General features: G+C 30.9%; 1 protein-coding gene and 1 pseudogene across 1 annotated transcript in view; both read left to right on the top strand.

The window, feature by feature from the left end:
• LOC145259161 (GTP-binding protein 8-like) overlaps window positions 1-21,255 on the top strand; it is a 148,959-nt gene that overhangs the window by 80,141 nt on the left and 47,563 nt on the right. The gene's annotated exons all lie outside the window — the stretch shown is intronic.
• Window positions 5,775-5,891, top strand: LOC145259387 (U2 spliceosomal RNA; annotated as a pseudogene).

Below are 21,255 nucleotides of genomic sequence, written 5' to 3'. Positions count from 1 at the left end.
TGCATGTTTCTTATATTCTTAGTAGAGCAATCCACTCCAAAAAGTAAAAAAAAAAAAAAGGCGAAAATAAAAAAAAAATGGTACTCTTGCAAAATTGGATCCGGATCTTTGGGAGTTTCCATCAATCATTGCTTGGGTTCGACCAACATTCAGTGGATTAAGCCGAAAGTTGCTAAACCATTGAAACGCTAAATAGTTTTCTTTTTTATTGTATTAAAAAATGTGAGTTTTTAATTAATATTTGGTTAAGGGGGGTGTTATTATACACAGATTCGAAAAAGTTGTTCAAAAACGAATAAATGAAAGCAAAGGTAAGGTAAATTACGTTTCTATCTAACTGGATAATTTTTTAGTGTTTTTATTTAATGTAAAATGTTTAATCGGCTGAAAAACGCAGTGTTTATCTATGTATTTGAAAAAGACGAATGTTCGCGGACTCTGTTGAATACGTTAAGTTTGGGAAAATCAGTTAAAAACTATACAAAACAATGTCAGACACCTACTGATTATATGTTATTGTGACATAGGCTGACATATTCGGTGGGTTTCTGATAGTATTTTGTATAGTTTTTTTAGTTTTAAATCATTTTCTCGAACTTAACATCATCAACAGTGTCCATCATCGTTTGTATTTTTCAAATACACTGATAAACACTGTTCTTCGAGCTGACTAAACGTTATAGTAAATAAAACGGGTTTGTATTACTAAACACAGAAACGAAAAAGTTGTTGAAAAATAAATATAACAAATAAATGTTATCAAAGGCAAGATAAGTTACTTTTCTACCTAACTGGATAAGATTTTAGTGTTTTTATTTAGTGTAAAATGTTTAATCGGTTTGAAAAAATGTAGTGTTTATCTGTATATTTGAAAAATACAAATGGCGGCAGACTGTTGAACACATAAACTTTGGGAAAATGAGTTAAAACTAAAAAAACTATATAAAATACTGTGAGGAACTCACTCAATATATGTTACTGTGACATAGGCAGACATGTATTCAGTGGTTTTTAACAGTATTTTGTATAGTTTTTTTAGTTTTAACTCATTTTCCCAAACCTAATGTGTTAACACAGTCTGCCGCCATTTGTAATTTTCAAATATAACAGTAAACGCTGTGTTTTTTGAACCGAATAAAAATTTTGCATTAAAAAAACAAAAAAATTATCCATTTCGGTAATAAAGTAACATATCTTGCCTTTGATAATATTTGTTAATAAGGTCACGTGAGTCGATTAATGGGTGTTAATGCACTTACTGATCCGCGCTATTTTTTGTAATCGTATTTCCAAGCTTAATTAAAGTTTTATGTTTTTTTGGTATTTTTTTTAGATTAGGTCCACCTCCACAATTTTCTTTTAAATGACAACTTATAAAGGTTTCCGACTATGCTGAATACAGAAATCGCATGTAAATTTTGCAGAAATAAGTAGTTATCGAGATATAGATAGTTGTTTTATGCATTGTATTCTTTTGCGTCCATCTTTGTTACGCGCATAGATTTGTTTATGACGCGCGCAAACGTGTAAAAAAGACGGCTACCAGAGATTACAATGCATTATACAAATTTTTAATATCTCGATAACTATTTATTTCTGCAAAATTTCAATGCGATTTCTGTATTCAGCATAGTCGAAAACCTACAAAAGTCGTCATTTAAAAGAAAATTGTGGAGGTGGACCTAATCTAAAAATTTACCGTTTTTTTCATTCAATTGTAAGGTACAGAATAGGTACAAAACACCCTCTTCTCCCAATGTTAAGAATGGCTTTTTAAATAATGTTATTATTTCAGCACGGATCAATAAGTGCACGAGTACCCAATTTCTTTATAAGCATTCATATTTTCTTATATAAAAACAACTTCTGTAAAAAAAAAAAGAAAAAACGTGCACTTTCAATCTTTGTTAAAAAAAGGTTTTCTTGAAAAAAAACAAAAAAATATGGTAAAAAAAGCAAAGAACAAAACGTTAATCCGTATTCATGCAGAGAGTGATCCTTGTTGAAATAATGTTATTATTTAAAAAGCCATTCTTAACATGGGGAGGGGGTTTTGTACCTATTCTGTACTTTAACCTTACAATTGAATAAAAAACATATCATAAAACTTTAATTAAACGTGGAAATGCGATTTAAAAAATAGCGCGGATCACTCTCTGCATCAGCACCGAAAGTACAGAATAGTTAGAAAACATCCTCCCTCCCCATGTTAAGAATGGCTTTCTAAATGTTAATGATTCAGTACTGTTCCTTGTCTGTTTAAGTTTAACTTTTGTTTATTAAATTGTTAGGTGAAAGTCCAGAATAGTTACAAAACACCCCTATCCCCATGTTAAGAATGGCTTTCTAAATAATAACGTCATTATTTCAGCAGGGTAGCTTCTCTGCATAAGTACCATGTTTTGTTTTTAAATTGATAGGTGAAAGGATAGAATAGTTACAAAATACCATCCCCATGTTAAGAATGTCTTTCTAAATAACATTATTTCAGCATGGTATTTTCTATGCATACGTACTATCTATTTTTGTTTTTTAAATTGTTAGGTGAAAGTATAGAATAGATGCAAAACTCCCTCCCCATGTTAAGAATAGCTTTCTAAATAACGGTATTATTTCAGCACGGTACCTTCTCTGCATAAGTACTATCTTTTGTTTATTAAATTGTAAGGTGAAAATATAAAATAGTTACAGAACACTCTCCCTTTCCCATGTCAAGAATGGCTTTCTTAATAGCGTTATTTCAGCACGGTACCTTCTCTGCATAAGTACCATCTTTTGTTTATTGAATTGTTAGGTGAAAGTATAGAATAGTAACAAATGTTAAGAATGGCTTTCTAAATAACATTATTATTCTATTATTATATTATTATGGTACTTTTTCTGCATAAGTACCATGTTTTGTTTATTAAATTGTTAGGTGAAAGTACAGTACTCATGCAGAGAGTGATCGGTGTTGTAATAATAACGTTAATTTTTAAAAAGCCATTCTTAATATGGGGAGGGGAGGGTGTATTTTAACCTTACAATTGAATAAAAGAAACATATAATAAAACTTTAATTAAACCTGGAAATACGATTTAAAAAATAGCGCGGACCACTCTTTGCATTAGCACCAAAAAAAAAAACTGTATTTTTACCAACCAATCTTATATCGAAAAAAAAAAAAAACTCAAAATGCAAGCGACAAACTTTTTTTTTGGCCTTATATAATAAAGAAAAAATTAAAAAATTTGGAAGATAAACAAATGAATTATGTTTTTTTTGTTTTTTTTTACTTATCGAGTAAACAAAAAATGAAATCTACTTCTTTTTCGTCAATTCGTGGCTGTGAAATGAATTGAACCGGAAGTTCAGTTTTATCAACAAAGCAGGTTCGCACTAACGGTTAAAAAAATATATTTATTTTATTTAATATTTTAATAGTTTGCGAGGTAAATTTATTTTAATAACACAAAAGCATCCCTCGACTCTAAAGATGGGTTGTATGAAAATTTCAAATAAATTGGTAATGTAGAAATATGTTTTTATTCACTTGTAACAAACCAAGAATTACATTTTTATATATATAGATATATAATATATATATAATATATAATATATATGTGATCTATATATATCATATATATATATATATATAATATAATGATATAATTTATATATATAATATATATATATAATCCATATGTATAATATACATATATATAATATATATGTAATATATATATATAACCATTATCAATGGACCAGAGGTCATCTCGTCAGCGTCAGATAAGGCCAAACTATTTGCAAAGAACTTTGCAGCTAATTCTACCCTATGCAACGAAGGCCATCAACTCCCCATATTTCCTCCTATAACACAGAACAAGCTAGGTAACATACAAATATCCGTGCATGAGGTCGCCAAGCTAATCAAGAACCTAGATTCCAGTAAAGCAATTGGCCCTGATGGCATCCCAATTATAGTGTTAAAAAAAGCTTCAACCAGAACTTGCTCCCATACTTATGAAACTATTTAAGTGCTGCCTTAAAGAGAAGTGCTTTCCGACTCCCTGGAAGACCTCATCAGTTTGCCCTGTATTTAAGAATTCAGGTGATAAGTCATCTTCCTCTCAGTACAGACCAATAAGTCTCCTGTGTATTATGAGTAAGTTGCTGGAATCCATATTAAATAGAGAAATAGTAAACCACCTCAGCAGGAATAACCTTCTTAGTGACACACAATATTGTTTCCGCTCTGCAAGATCTACCGCAGATGTGCTGACGGTTATATACCACAGGATTAGTGAATCTCTTGACAAAGGCTTCCTTTCTAGGGCAATTGCTCTTTGACAAGGTATGGCATAAGGGTCTACTTCACAAGATTTCCAGCTACGGTATAACTGGAAATGTTTTCTCAATCATTAAATCATTTCTCTCCGATAGGCTCATAAGAGTAGTGGTAGATGGACAAAAATCAGAGGCCTGCAATATAAATGCTGGAGTCCCTCAAGGGTCAATCCTGAGCCAAACTCTCTTCCTGATCTACATCAATGACCTCCCTAAACACATACTTAAATCATTCGTTGACATCTATGCTGATGACACGACCATCTACGGCAACACATCAAAAGCTGTAAATGACAAAGTTCTCTCTGATTCTCTCTCCTCTGATCTCGAGCGCGTGGTTCAGTGGGAGAAGATGTGGCTGGTTACCTTTAATGCATCCAAAACCAAACTCCTATCCTTACATCATCAACGCTCTGATCCCCATCTGGCATCAATTGTGATGGATGGCTCTCGTCTGGGTGAGGCCCCGCGTTTTGACAAGCTTCTGGGTTTGACCTTTACTCCTGATCTGAAATGGAACACGTACATCAAGTCTGTTGCCAAGGTCGCTGGAAAGATGGTGGGATCCTTCTACCGCTCCAGAAGATATCTCACTACTGATGCAATTCTCTATCTATATAAAAGCCAAGTACGTCCAAAGATGGAATACTGTTGCCATATCTGGGCAGGAGCTGCTAAAAACAGCCTATCCTGCCTTGACAGAGTACAAAATAGACTTCGTGGCTTAGTGGGGGATGCCCTTTTCTCTACCCTGCAACCTCTCTCCAACAGAAGAGACGTTGCGAGCCTATCCTTGTTTTATCGTTATTTCCATGGCAGGTGCTCGTCTGAACTCCAATCTCTGGTCCCCCCTCGCCAATCTTTCACGAAAAACACCCGTCTAGCTGAATCCACTGTGAAAAATTTCCCCCACTCTATATCTGTGCCTAAATCAAAACGCGGATTCCATGAACAAAACTTCTTTCTTAGAACTGCATGCCTGTGGAACTCTGTTCCGTCTGCCTGCTTCCCACCGGACTACAACTTGGATGTCTTCAAGTCAAATTTTAACAAATTCCTAATGAACCGCCCCCTTAAGTAAACACTTAATCAAATCTCCACACTACCGTAATGTACTTGCAATAACCCTTATCCCTGAGTGGCTTCCGGGCCTTGATAAGTGGTGATCACTGTGTAAAAAAAATATCTATATATATTATATACATGTATTATGTATATATTATTAATATTATATGTATTGTATATATATTATATATATTATATCTATATATTATCCTTATATTATTACGCTTATCGTTCCGTCCGTTATCATGCTGTGCATCCCTTAAAAGGGAAAGTGGAATATTCCAAATAAAAATTGCCACCCCTTGAAAGCAAAGTAGAATATTCCAGTTTAAAAAAACAAAGAAAATTGGTGTCGTTGTTGAGGCAAAGCTAATAAAAATGATTTGTCTTTCTTGGCCTTTTTGGCTAAGATCAAAGTGTAGTATCTGTTCTTCAGGTGCTACATTTCAATTTCTTCTCTCTCAGCGGAAGAGAAATCCTTTACGACTAAAACAATTTATTCTCCACGTTAAAAAAACGACCCTGGTGTCTAAATCTGTCCCATGGGGAGGCATTGTGAATAGGTACTATGTTTAATGTAACAAAGTTTTAATATTAAAAAAGTAACTGGAAAAAGTTATTTCTGATTTAATTACAAAATGCCCTGGAAGTGTTACTCCTGATTAATTATAAAATGCCATGGAAAATGTCCGTTCTGATTAGTTTTTCTTTGTTTACTTGCCTCCCCACAAGGGCGGAATTGGACATGAGGTCGGTTAAAAATTTAGGGGGAAACCAGCTCCCCAACAGGGGCTCTCTGGTCAATAACAAAAATAAGAATTGTATCAGTAATGAAGGATTTCTCCTCCATTAACCAAGACCAAAAAATGGGGGGATTTAAGTCACTGGAATGCTGAAACTGATAGTACACTCAGATATTCATATTGAAGCAATGGTTACCTAATTCCTAAAAGTGTTAATGTTTTTAGGTATTACTTTCGAAAAGCTACTGAAACAGTTTATGATTTAAACATTACTTTATTTCAAGTATATTTTAAGCAGTGGGTTACGGGATATTAAGTCAGTCCAAGAAATTACTCAAACCGTTTATAATTTAAACATTACTTTATTTCATGTATATTTTTAACAGTGGGGTGGGGGGATATTAAATCAGTCGCGAAAATGGGTGAACCCCTTTACGCATTACACATTGCTTTATTTAATGTATATTTTTAACATTGGGGTGGGAAATATGAAGTCGGTTCCGGAAATGGCGGCAACCATTTACGTCTTGGACATTACATCATTTCATGTATATTTTTAGCAGTGGGTTTGGGATATTAAGTCGTTCCCGGAAATGGCTGAAACAGTTTACTATTTAGACATTACATTATGTCATGTATATTTTTACCAGTGGGTTTGGGATATAAACTCAGTCCCGGAAATGGCTGAAACAGTTTACTATTTAGACATTACATTATTTCATGTATATTTTTACCAGTGGGTTTGGGATATAACGTTGGTCCCGGAAATGGCTGAAACAGTTTACTATTTAGACATTACATTATTTCATGTATATTTTTAGCAGTGAGTTTTGGATATAAAGTCGGTCCCAGAAATGGCTGAAACAGTTTACTATTTAGACATTACATTATTTCATGTATATTTTTAGCAGTGGGTTTGGAATATAAAGTCGGTCCCGGAAATGGCTGAAACAGTTTACTATTTAGACATTACATTATTTCATGTATATTTTTAGCAGTGGGTTGGGGATATAAAGTCGGTCCCGGAAATGGCTGAAACAGTTTACTATTTAGACATTACATTATTTCATGTATATTTTTAGCAGGTAGTTTGGGATATAAAGTCGGTCCCGGAAATGGCTTAAACAGTTTACTGTTTAGACATTACATTATTTCATGTATATTTTTAGCAGTGGGTTGGGGTTATAAAGTTTGTCCCGGAAATGGCTGAAACAGTTTACTATTTAGACATTACATTATTTCATGTATATTTTTAGCAGTGGGTTTGGGATATAAAGTCGGTCCCGGAAATGGCTGAAACAATTTACTATTTAGACATTACATTATTTCCTGTATATTTTTAACAGTGGGTTGAGGATATAAAGTCGGTCCAGGTGAATGAGATGTGCAAATATATCTGAAAGCGTCACCCAGTATTGAATGAGATAGGTGGAAAGCATATAGTAGCAAAATACCCAGTGTCGCCCCGGATCGAATGAGATAGGTTAACGATGTATATTAACAGATTATGCGGCGTCACCCGGGATTGGATAAGATAGGTGAAACATATATACTATGATCATACCCAGAATTTATTGATTTGTTTGTAATGAAATAACCAACCCAGGCAATATATTGAAGTTATTATTTAAGTAAGGGGGGGGGGGCGACATAGTGGGTTAAAGTTATGAAAATTATAGTCGAAATTAGTAACATATCCAAGAATTATGAAAAATGATGAAATGTGAGTTACTTGATTGGTGTGTTTGTAATGATATAATAAGCCCAGACAATATATCAAATATATTATATAAGTAGGAGGGAGAGGCATAATGTGGGTTTTTAATTATAAAAATTATTGTCGAAATCAGTAACATATCCAGAATTATGAACAAAGATTAAATGTGAATTAATCGAGTGTGTGTTTATAATAAAATAATCAGCCCAGGAAATATATCAAAGTAATTATGTAAGAAAGAGAGGGCGATAAGGATGGTTTAAATTATGAAAAATAATTGTCAAAATTAGTAACATATCCAAGAATTATGAAAAATGATATGTTATTTAATGCATTAGTGTGTTTGCAATGAAATGATCAGACCAGACAATACATCAAAGTTATTATTTTACTAAGTGGGGCGATGATGTGGGTTAAAATGATGAAAAATGATTGTCGACATAAGTAACATATACAAGAATTATGAAAAATGACGAAATGTGAGTTAATTGTTTGGTGTGTTTGAAATGAAATAATATATCAAAGTTATTATGTTTGTAGTGGGTCGTTGATAATGTGGGTTAAAAATATTAAAAATAATTGTCGAAATGTGTAAAATATCAAAGAATTAAGAAAAATGATGAAGTGTGAGTTAATTGATAGTTATGTTTTTTTATAAAATAATCAGCCCAGAAAATATATCAAAGTATTCTTTTTAGTAAGAGAGGGCGACAAGGATGGTTTAAATTATAAAACATTGTCGCAATGAGTAAGATATCCAATAATTACGAAAAATGACGAAATGTGATTTAATTGATTGTTGTGTTTATAATAAAATAATCAGCCTAGACAATATATCAAAGTTATTATATAAGTAATGGGGAAGAAGATAAGGAGTGCTTAAATTATGAAAAATTATTGTCGAAATTAGTAACATATCCAAGAATTACAAAAGAATGATGAAATATTAGTTAGTGGTGTGTTTGTAAGGAAATACTCACCCTAGACAATATATCAAAGTTATTATTTAGTTATTATTTAAAGTTATTTATTATTAGAGGGAAGGGCGAAAATGTGGGTTAAAATTATGAAAAATGATTGTCGAAATAAGTAACATATCCAAGAATTATGAAAAATGATTAAATGTGATTTCATGCATTAGTGTGTTTGTAATAAAATGATAAGCCCAGATAATATTTTAAAGTTATTATTTTATGAGGAGGGGGCGATAATGTGGGTATAAATTATGAAAAATTATTGTTGAAATTAGTAGCATACACAAGAATTATGAAAAATGATGAAATGGAGGTTAATTGATTAGTGTGTGTGTGTAATGAAATAATCAGCTCAGCAAATGTATCAAAGTTATTATTTTAGTAAGGTTGGGCGACAACGTTGGTTTAAATTGTAAAAAAAAATATTGTCGAAATTAGTAACATATCCAAGAATTACGAAAAATGATGAAATGTGAGTTGATTGATTTATGTGTTTGTAATGAAATAATCAGCCTAGAAAATATATCAAAGTTATTATTTTAGTAAGGTGTGCGATATGGTGAGTTTAAATGACGAAATATTATTGTCAAAATTAGTACTATATCCAAGAATTATTAAAAATAAAAATGATGAAATGTGAGTTAATTAAGAGTTGTGTTTTTTATAAAATGATCACCCGATACAATATATCAAATTTACTATTTTAGTAAAGGCAGAGGCGATAATGTGGGTTGAAATTATGCAAAATTAGTGTTGAACCTAGTAACATATTCAATAATTATGAAAAATGATGAATGTGAGTTAATTGACCGGTGTGTTTGTAATGAAATAATCAGCTCATGACATATATCAAAGTTATTATTTTAGTAAGGGGGCAGTACAGTTTTAATAAAAAAAAAACTAGATTATGATTGTGCCTTCATTCATGCTGAATAGAACGTTCACAGCATGCCCAACAACAATATATTACATAGGAAAAATGCTGCTGTGGAATTTCCACAGGTCTCGCTAGTATCTATATTATATATATATATATATATATATATATATAAAAATATTTTTTTTTACATGGAGTCCACCACTTACCAAGGCCAATGGCCACTCAGGGATAAGGTTAATTGTGTGTATAGTAATCAAAGGGATAATGTAGCAATAGTATTGGAGAATTGGTAAGGTGTAATTACTTGGGGGCGGTTCATATATATTATATATATCCTATATATAAATTATATATATATATCAAATATATATATACTATATATATAATATATATATGTATATATAATATATATTATATATAATATATATATAATATATATATTATATATAATATATATAATATATACATATAATATATATTATGTATATATGTGTGTATTATATATATTAATATAGATATATATATTATATATGTATATTATATATATAATATAGATAACATATATATAATATATATACACCATATATATATATATATAATATTTATATAATAAAATATATGTAATATATAGATATATAATGTATATAATATATATATAATAAAATATATTTAATATATATATATAATATATATATATATATAAAAATGTACTTCTTGTTTTTGTTTTTTTTTTACATAGGCATCACCACATTATCAAGGCCAAGAGGCCACTCAAGGATAAGGGTTAAAGAGTGTACAGTAGAAATTGGACAATATAGTAATCATTAGTAATGAAAATTTGGTAAATTTGATAACTTATATGGAACGGCTCATCAAGAACTTATTTACGTTAGACTTGAACACAACCATATTGTAGTCAGCCGGAAAGCAGGAAAACGGAAGACAATTCCACAGGCGTGCAGTTCTAAGAAAGAAGCTTTGTTTATGGAATCTATGTTTAGGTTTACGCACAGATAAAGAGTGGGGGGAATTATTGATAGTGTTTACAGCTAGACGAGTGTTTCTTGTGAAAGTTTGGCGAGGGGGGACCATAGATTGAAGCTCAGTCGAACACTTTCCATGAAAATAACGATACATCAGAGACAAACTCGCAACATCTCTTCTGTGAGATAGAGGTTGCAAGGAAGAGAAAAGGACATCTCCTACGAGGCTACGAAGTCTATTTTGAACTCTATCAAGGCAGGACAAGTCCTTTCTAGCAGCTCCTGCCCAGAGAGTATTCCATCCTTGGACGTACCTGGCTCTTATATAGATAGAGGATAGAATCAGCAGTGAGATATTTACCGGATCGATAGAAAGATCCCACCACTTTTCCAGCGGCCTTGGCAACAGATTTGATGTACGTGTTCCATTTAAGATCAGGAGTAATGGTCAAGCCCAGAAGCTTGTCAAAACTTGAGGCCTCCTGAAGATGAGAGCCATTCATTTCAATTGATGCCAGATGTGGATTAGAATGTTGATGATGTAAAGAGAGAAGCTTGGTTTTAGATGCATTAAAAGTAACCAGCCACTCCTTTCCCCATTGTACTATGTGCTCAAGATCAGAGGAGAGAGAATTGGAGAGAACTTGGTCGTTTTCTATCTTAGATGTGCTACCATAAATGGTAGTGTCGTCAGCATAAATGTCTACAAATGATGTAAGGATGTGATTTGGAAGATCATTAATGTAGATCAGGAAAAGAGTTGGGCCCAGGATGGACCCCTGAGGGACACCGGCATTAATACTGTGAGCTTCTGATTTTTGCCCCTCAACTACTACTCTTATGAACCTATCAGAAAGAAATGATTTAATAATTGAGAAGAGTTTTCCATGGTTCGTTCAAAGTCGATAGAACCATATTTCTACATTACCAATTTAATTGAAATTTTAAGAAAATTTATTTGTAAAGTCAATGAATGTTTGCATGTTATTAAAATAAATTAAGATCATTAAGATCGCAAATTATAAAAATATATTAAATAAAATTCAAATATTTTTCGTAACTGCGAATTAAAACGGTTAACTATCTAATTAATAGATGGGGGAAAAAAATCCCGGTTTTTTAAATTATATATATATATATATATTTTGTTTTTGTACTTTAACCTTACAATTGACTAAAAAAAAATATCATAAAATTTTAATTACACTTGGAAATACGATTTTAAAAATAGCGCAGATCGGTAAGTGCACTAGCATCATTTGTGTATCTTAATTTTTTATTTTTAAAAGCTTTCCGTGCGAAGCGTAGCTATATATATATATATATATATATATATATATATGTATATATATTGTATATATATATATGTATATATTGTATATATATATATGTATATATTGTATATATTATATATATATGTATATATTGTATATATTATATGTATATATTGTATATATTATATATATATATGTATATATTGTATATATTATATATATATGTATATATTGTATATATTATATATATATGTATATATTGTATATATTATATATATATATGTATATATTGTATATATATATGTATATATTGTATATATTATATATATATGTATATATTATATATATATGTATATATTGTATATATTATATATATATATGTATATATTGTATATATTATATATATATATGTATATATTGTATATATTATATATATATGTATATATTGTATATATTATATATATATATATGTATATATTGTATATATTATATATATATATGTATATATTGTATATATTATATATATATATATGTATATATTGTATATATTATATATATATATGTATATATTGTATATATTATATATATATATGTATATATTGTATATATTATATATATATGTATATATTGTATATATTATATATATATGTATATATTGTATATATTATATATATATGTATATATTGTATATATTATATATATATGTATATATTGTATATATTATATATATATGTATATATATTATATATATATGTATATATTGTATATATTATATATATATGTATATATATTATATATATATGTATATATTGTATATATATATATATATATGTGTATATATTGTATATATATATGTATATATTGTATATATATTATATATATATATATTGTATATATATATGTATATATTGTATATATTTATGTATATATTGTATATATTTTATATATATGTATATATTATATATATATGTATATATTGTATATATTGTATATTATGTATATATATGTATATATTATATATATGTATATATTGTATATATTTATGTATATATTGTATATATTTAATATATATGTATATATTATATATATATGTATATATTGTATATATTGTATATTATGTATATATATATGTATATATTATATATATATGTATATATTGTATATATTGTATATTATGTATATATATATGTATATATTATATATATATGTATATATTATATGTATATATTGTATATATTATATGTATATATGTATATATGGTATATATTATATATATATATGTATATATGGTATATATTATATATATATATATGTATATATGGTATATATTATATATATATATGTATATATGGTATATATTATATATATACATATATGTGTGTGTATATATGGTATATATTATATATATATTTGTGTATATATTGTATATACAATATATATATGTATATATTGTATATATTATATATATGTATATATTGTATATATTATGTATATATTGTATATATATGTATATATTGTATATATTGTATATATTATATATATATGTATATATTGTATATATATGTATAAATTGTATATAATATATATATATGTATATATTGTATATATACGTATATATTGTATATATTATATATGTATGTATATATTGTATATATTATATATATATATTGTATATATTATATATATATGTATATATTGTATATATTATATATATATGCGTATATTGCATATATTATATATATGTATATATTGTATATATATGCATATATTGTATATATATGCATATATTGTATATATTATATATATGTATATATTATATATTATATATGTATATATTATATATATATGTATATATTATATATATATGTATATATTATATATGTATATATATATGTATATGTGTATATATATGTATATGTATGTATATGTGTATATATATGTATATGTGTATATATATGTATATATATGTATATGTGTATATATATGTATATGTGTATATATATGTATATGTGTATATATATGTATATATATGTATATATGTATATATATGTATATGTGTATATATATGTATATATATGTATATGTGTATATATATGTATATATATGTATATATATGTATATATATGTATATGTGTATATATATGTATATATATGTATATGTGTATATATGTGTATATATATGTATATATATGTGTATATATATATACGTATATGTGTATATATATGTATATATATATATTTGTATATATATATGTATATATAAAATATTTATGTAAATTTAATATGTACATATATGTATATATAAAATATATATATATGTATATTTAATATATATAGGTATATATAAAATATATATAGGTATATTTAATATATATATGTATATTTAATATGTATATGTATATTTAATATATATAGGTATATGTATATATAATATATATGTTTATACAATATATATATACAATATATAATGTACATATAATATACATGTAATATATATAATATATATTATATATACATATTATATATATATTATATCTATATATTATATGTATTATATATTATATATATATTATATATATATTATATATAATATATATATATTATACATGTATTATATATATATATAATATATATTATATTTATAGTATATATAATATATATATATGTATATATAATAAATAATAGATGTATGTATATAATGTTAATATATGATATATATAATATACTTATATATATTATATATATATGTTGTGTATATATATTATATATATTGTATATATTATATATATACATATATATTTTATATATATATGTATTATGTATATATATATTATATATATATTTATATATATTAAATATGTATTATATATATATTTTTATTATACACATATATATTATATATATTATAGATACATATTATATACATATATATCATATATATATTATATATATGTATATTATATATATTATATGCATATATATATATATTACATATACATATATAGATTCTATACATATGTATATATATTATATACATATACATATATATTATGCATATATATATCATATACATATATATATATGTATTATAGATATATATTACATGTATATTATATATATATATTATAGATATATATGTATGTTATATATATATATATATATATATATATATATATATTATAGATATACATTTATATATTATATATATATACATATATATATATATTGTATATATATCTTTTTATATTCTATTATATATGTAGGTATATATATTATGTATATGTATTTTATAATATATATTACATATATATATATACACATTATATATATATATATATATATTATATAAATTTACATATTATATACAATATATATTATATGTATGTATTATATATATATACATATATATATATATATATATATATTTATCATAAAATAATAAGAAATAAATGTTGTGTATATTTCGGTGTGCTAATAACGATCTGCAAACCGTTTACGTCGCAAAAAAATAGTTTTTATGGTATGAAGAAATTACTTTTCCGAAAAGTAGGCGATCCCTTTTGCATGTAACTTTAACTTAAAATAACACCCACTTTCTAGCCACCTGAGAGAGGGAGGGGTTTCCATGTTTATTGGCTAAATAGCTTTCGTTTATGCTCGCGCGTAGCATAAACGAAGGCCACGGCTCTGGAATGGAAAATAGTCCCAGAGTTCAGGGGTTATTACCATGCAAAAAAAATCAAACAAAAAACTTTTTACCCAAGAAACCCACAGAAAAATGCCCTACTCTCAGGTGGTCCGAAAGTGGGTGCTCATTCTAAGCTAAATTTAGAATGAGAAGTGATCACCCACTTTTCGAAAAAGTAATTTGATCATATCATGAAAACTTCCTTTTTGCGACAGAAATCTACAATAAAATATTTCGTTATATACAACCATGAGACGGGCCTTAAAGTAAAATAATACCGGATTTTGGGGGCAGATTTGCAGTTTAGTTGTACAAATATCCTCAAACCAGGTAATCACTGAAAGGGACTCTTAAAAGTCGTCACCTGTATCGAACAAAAGTTTAAAACCACTGATTATATGTCAGCCTACGTCACAGTAACATATATTGAGTGAGTTCCTAACAGTATTTTGTATAGTTTTTTAGTGTAAACTCATTTTCCCAATATTTCCTCAAACTTACCGTGTCTGATACAGTCTGCCGCTATTTGTATTTTTCAAATATACATGTAAACACTGCATTTTTTTGAACCGATTATACATTACATAAAAACACTACAATCTTACCCAGTTAGGTAGAACATTTACTTTTCTTGCCTTTGATAACATTTATTTGTTATATATTTATTTTTTGACAACTTCTTTGTATCTGTGTTTAGTAATACAAGCCCTTTTCATTTAATGTAACGCTTAGTCGGCTCAAAAAACAGTGTTTATCGGTGTATTTGAAAGATACAAATGGTGGCGGACACTATTGATTACATTTAATTTGAGAAAGTGAGTTAAAACTAAAAAACTATACAAAATACTGTCACAAACCCACCGATTATGTCAGCCTATGTCATGGTAATATATATTCGGTAGGTTTTTGACTCCGTATTGTATAGTTTTTAGTTTTCAACTTACTTTTCCAAATTTAACGTATTCAACAGAGTCTGCAACCACTTCTGTTTTTCAAGCCTATTAAACATTTTACATTACATGAAAACACTAAACAATCATCCAGTTAGGTAGAAACTTTCATTTGCTTTCATTTATTTGTTTTTGGACAACTTTTTCGAATCTGTGTATAGTACCCCCCCCCCCCAATCACTCAAATATCAATTACTAACTCACATTTTTGTATACAGAAAAAACAAAAAAAAACATTTAGCGTTTCAACATTTTTACTAGGTTCAGATTTATCCACTGACTGTTGGTCGAGCCCAAACCATGATTGACGGTAATCCAAAGGATCAGGATCCAATTCTGCAAGAGTAACATTTTTTTTTCATTTTCGCCTTTTTTTTTTTTTTTTGACATTTTGGAGTGGATTGCTGTACTAAGAGTATAAGAAACATGCATTTTCTCTTTTTATTAGAATTTTTCATTACACCAAATTGAGCCACAGCAACGCGTGGCAGGGTACAGCTAGTATGTATATAATATATATATATATATATATATAATATATGTATATACATAAGATATACATATAATGTATATATATATAATATATACATAATATATGTATATATAATATATATGTATAATATATATAATACATATATAGATATTATATATATATATATATATATATATATATTGTATATATATTATTATATTGAGACAAGCACGACGGTGCAGTAAACTGCAAGCTAAATGCACCCAACGGGATAGACACTGAGATAGGTAGCAGGCGACCGAGAAAAGAGGGGGAGGGGACGACAGGCATAGAAAAAAAAACAGTTGTAAACAAAAGAGAAAAAATAAAAAGAAAAAAAAGGCAGATAGGGCCAGAATGATATGTGCGAGGGATATTTCTTTTGGCCAAGAAAGCTGTAAACGCTAATTGACCATGACAGTCAGTGACATACGTGAGTGGAAGGAAGCGTACCAATGAAATTCCAATTTACAAAGCGACCATTGTTGACTGCTCCCTGGCGGGTAAGTGGCCTCTAGTGAAAAGACGCGTGGCCTTTGTGGAATTGGATTTGGTTCATTTTTATGATCCCTCAAAGTTAATTGAACGAGATCATTCTGGTTTTAATGGCCCGTCAGATTCTATTAGGCACACGCCGGCTGAGATATTCTACCCGATTGCCAACAGAAGAAGAAGAAACAGCCCCATTTTGGGCATAGGCAGCCTGGTGAAGATTTGAGTGACAGCGGTTCTGGCATCCTGATTGGCTAAAAAGAAGAAGATTTAGCTCCCGTCCCCACAATATAAGCAGCGAGTTTTGAGAGCAAGACACACAGAGACCGACAGACACCGAGAGACATTGTGCTCCCCTGGGCTCGAACGAGCGAAAAAGCCGACCTCATCGATTGACCCTGCCGACGTAGCCATTTAGTTTTTATCGAAAACGAAAGAACTTTGCAGTTAACAAACAGCCAGTTCCGAACCTAATGGTGAAATACGAAACGACGATTGTAACCTTTTATGAATAACAAGGAATTTTGAATCAAAAAAAAAAACAAAAACAAGTGTCGACTTGTCTTTTTTTAATTTGTTTGGCATGCTTGCAGAAACGCTCGACAAGTCTCTTTCAGGTACTGGCCAACACGAGGACCAACAATCGGGGAACAATTCCGCCACTAGATGCCACGTGGGTGACGTAAGTGTCACATTTCTGGAGCCGCAGACACAGGAAAACACGTCAAAAAAAAAAAAAAAAGCGACGTACGACCGAATAATCATGGGCATAATTCTTTCTCCCGTATCTTCTGAATACGGGAGACCGCCAAAAAAAAGTTAAAACAAACCCAAGGAAAACAACGAACAAAACAAGAAGGGAGAAAAACAGAGAAAGCCAAAATTGAAAAAAAAAGAAAAAGAGAAAGTAAATTCGAAACCAAAGCACATCTTGAAAAAGGAAAAAAAAAAAAACGCCACGAGTGAAGCCAGACGACAAACTCTAGTCAACTATATATACAGTCTGAACAGCTTAGTCATCCGCCAGTTGCAGAAGAACACATGTGCAACAGACCGGGTGAGTCCATTTTTTTTTTGCTGGTTCCCTCTTTTGTATGCTTTGCTCGGTTTCAGCGGTTGTCTGTGTTTTGTATGGGTGCTGTTTAACCTTGTAGGGGCGAGGAGTAGTTTGAGTGGTGAAAAAAATATATAATAAGACAATGCATTCTCGGGGGATTCGGGGCGGGTTAATCGATGGGGGAGGGGTCAGGGCAGACTGTTGAGCTGCAGATGACCATGGAGCGGCCACTGTGGGGGGTTAGCATACCCGCATATGGGGGAGACCCGAGAGGGGAGTCAAGGAGTGGTTAGCGATCATTAAAAAAAAAAGATTAGTATATGGTTTGACAGAAAGGGAAATGGTTCTGCTAGCCTGCAACGGTGCAACCGGGGTTGCCTCGGAATATATATGCAAATGCTTGGAAAGTAACCCAAGCATAGCCTGGTCTGATTTTCGCGATCAGTTGAAGAGGAAATTCGCCGGCGAAAAGACCGCGGTGCAGGCGAAAAGGGAGAACTCACCTGTAATCTGACGATAGGAGCCACGCAGGTGAAGGCTCTGGTTGACACCGGAGCGATAATATCCTTAATAGACGCGGACGTCTATCGGACGGTAGCAGGGAGGAGAAGGTTGTACCCGTCGAATGTGGAGCTCAGTCAGGCCGACGGTAGCTGGATGTCAGTGGCAGGGAAGGTATGGCTACCCGTACGAGCGGCCGGAAAGAAAGAGAATTTCCCCCTGTATGTGGTATCTGGGCTATGCAACGAAAGGATTCTGGGAGAGGATTGGCTCCGAGCGAGGGGAGCCACTCTGAGTTTTAATCCAGACACGCTAACGGTGATAGGGGTGAAGATACCACTAGGTGACACGAGGTCTGTCCCTCTTCCTATGGGAGCTGACAGCAACAGGAAGCTTCCCCCAAGAACGGTCGGGTCCTGTATGGGCAAGACGGATAGCACCAAGGAACAGGGAGGAAAATTGTCCCAAGTCAACCGGGTAGCGAGGTATAAGTTAAATAAGGAGGGAGTAACTCTTACAGATCCAGTGGTACGAGAATCAGGGACAGTCTCCAAGGTGACGGCCGATAGGACGAATAGGACCAGGAAGGTCAAGAAGAAAAAAAAGGCAGCGTTTACTAGACAATTAAGTCAGGGTGACCAAGTTTGGATGAAGGAGACGGGTAAAAAGATAAAGAATCCCGGGGGTAGTCAAATGCGAGATGAGGACAGAGTTCCTGACGACTATAGGGACGACACCGAGCGACGGTTTAAGACAAGAGAGACGACCTCTATAGAGCCTAGAAATATAGAGACGGACAGAAGGTTGGAATGGGAAATTGCAGGGTTCCACTCCACCAGCTATAGGAGGTCACGAAGAGTAGACGCGGCTCGTGAAGAAAAGAGAGTTGAATGGCAGTTGACCACGGAGTCAGCTGAGGAGTCGAGCGAATGGGATGAGGAGTGTCCAATACCTATCTCCTGGCTCCAGCAAATAGGGAGAAGTAAACCGAGGCTGCCGTTGAGGGGAGCAAGGGACTCCCTGTCCCAGGAGTAGTGTGACGTCCTTCCACCAAGGACCAATGGGGGTCAGTAGGGCAGAGACGGGAGCTTGGAGCGACATCTACTGGTTGAAATGTGGTGCAATTGTTTTCTCTGTGGATGCATAGAGGGCCCCCATGTGTTTGCACTGTTGGCAGATTGTGTCGCGGACTGACCTTGGAGGTAGCTAAGGACTAAAACCAAAAGCTTCAGGGTGGGGGCGCCTTAAATAGCAGAAAGAGCAATAAGCAATTTAGAAGTATCTCGCAGTGATTAAATTGGCAAACGGAGAGAGTAATTTAGCACGAGAACGTTGCGTATTGAGCGAGGGTGTCTTGGAGGAATTTAAACTGTCAAAAAAAAAAGGGGGCTTGGCCTGAGATTTTCCCAGTTGAAGGAAAACTGTAATAATTAAATCGTGGGGAAGCAGCTTTGGACTGTAAAGAGAACCACGTGATGTTATCGGCACTTACTTTTGAGAGGAGGCTTAAGTGATTGAGCAGTACGTGAACTTTGATAAAATATTTTAGGCTTTATTTTTATGTAGCGATGTTGAACGCTGTTGTGAGAATTAAACTGTGCAGAGGTGTGTTTTGTGTATGCAGCGAGAAAAAAAAATGGAGATATAAATTTCCGAGGGTTGAATTGATTTTTGAAAAAAAAAATATTTTTGCACCTCAGTCAGATTCGAAACCGACGGTACTGAGGGCAATTCGAATTTTGACTGCGTGACAGTGAAGTAGCCTGACCTCGAAGCACTCAGAGATAGGTGAATCGCTGTGGAGATGCGACTTGACCACGACATGCTTGGTTCGGGTCCTTGCAGCCACCAGAGTACCACATTTACTCCGTTTTCATTTCGCTAACTTCAGTCGTTGCAGAGTGGATAGGATTGGATTTCAATAGGGCCATCCATCGAGGAGGGATAGGCAGCCTGAGCAGACGGTGGTGATATTGCAGTGGAGCAGAGTTGCATTCACGATTAGGAAGCCAAGTTGGTCCGGTGACAGGTGGTTGGACCGAGCAGGCGAGGAGATATTTAAGGATGAGAAATCTCCTCAGCGGAGAAATTAGA

Source organism: Euprymna scolopes, chromosome 34 (genome assembly GCF_053919585.1).
Source record: "Euprymna scolopes isolate OS-2025 chromosome 34, ASM5391958v1, whole genome shotgun sequence".
Lineage (NCBI taxonomy): Eukaryota > Metazoa > Mollusca > Cephalopoda > Sepiida > Sepiolidae > Euprymna > Euprymna scolopes.
This window is presented reverse-complemented; position numbering and strand designations above follow the sequence as displayed.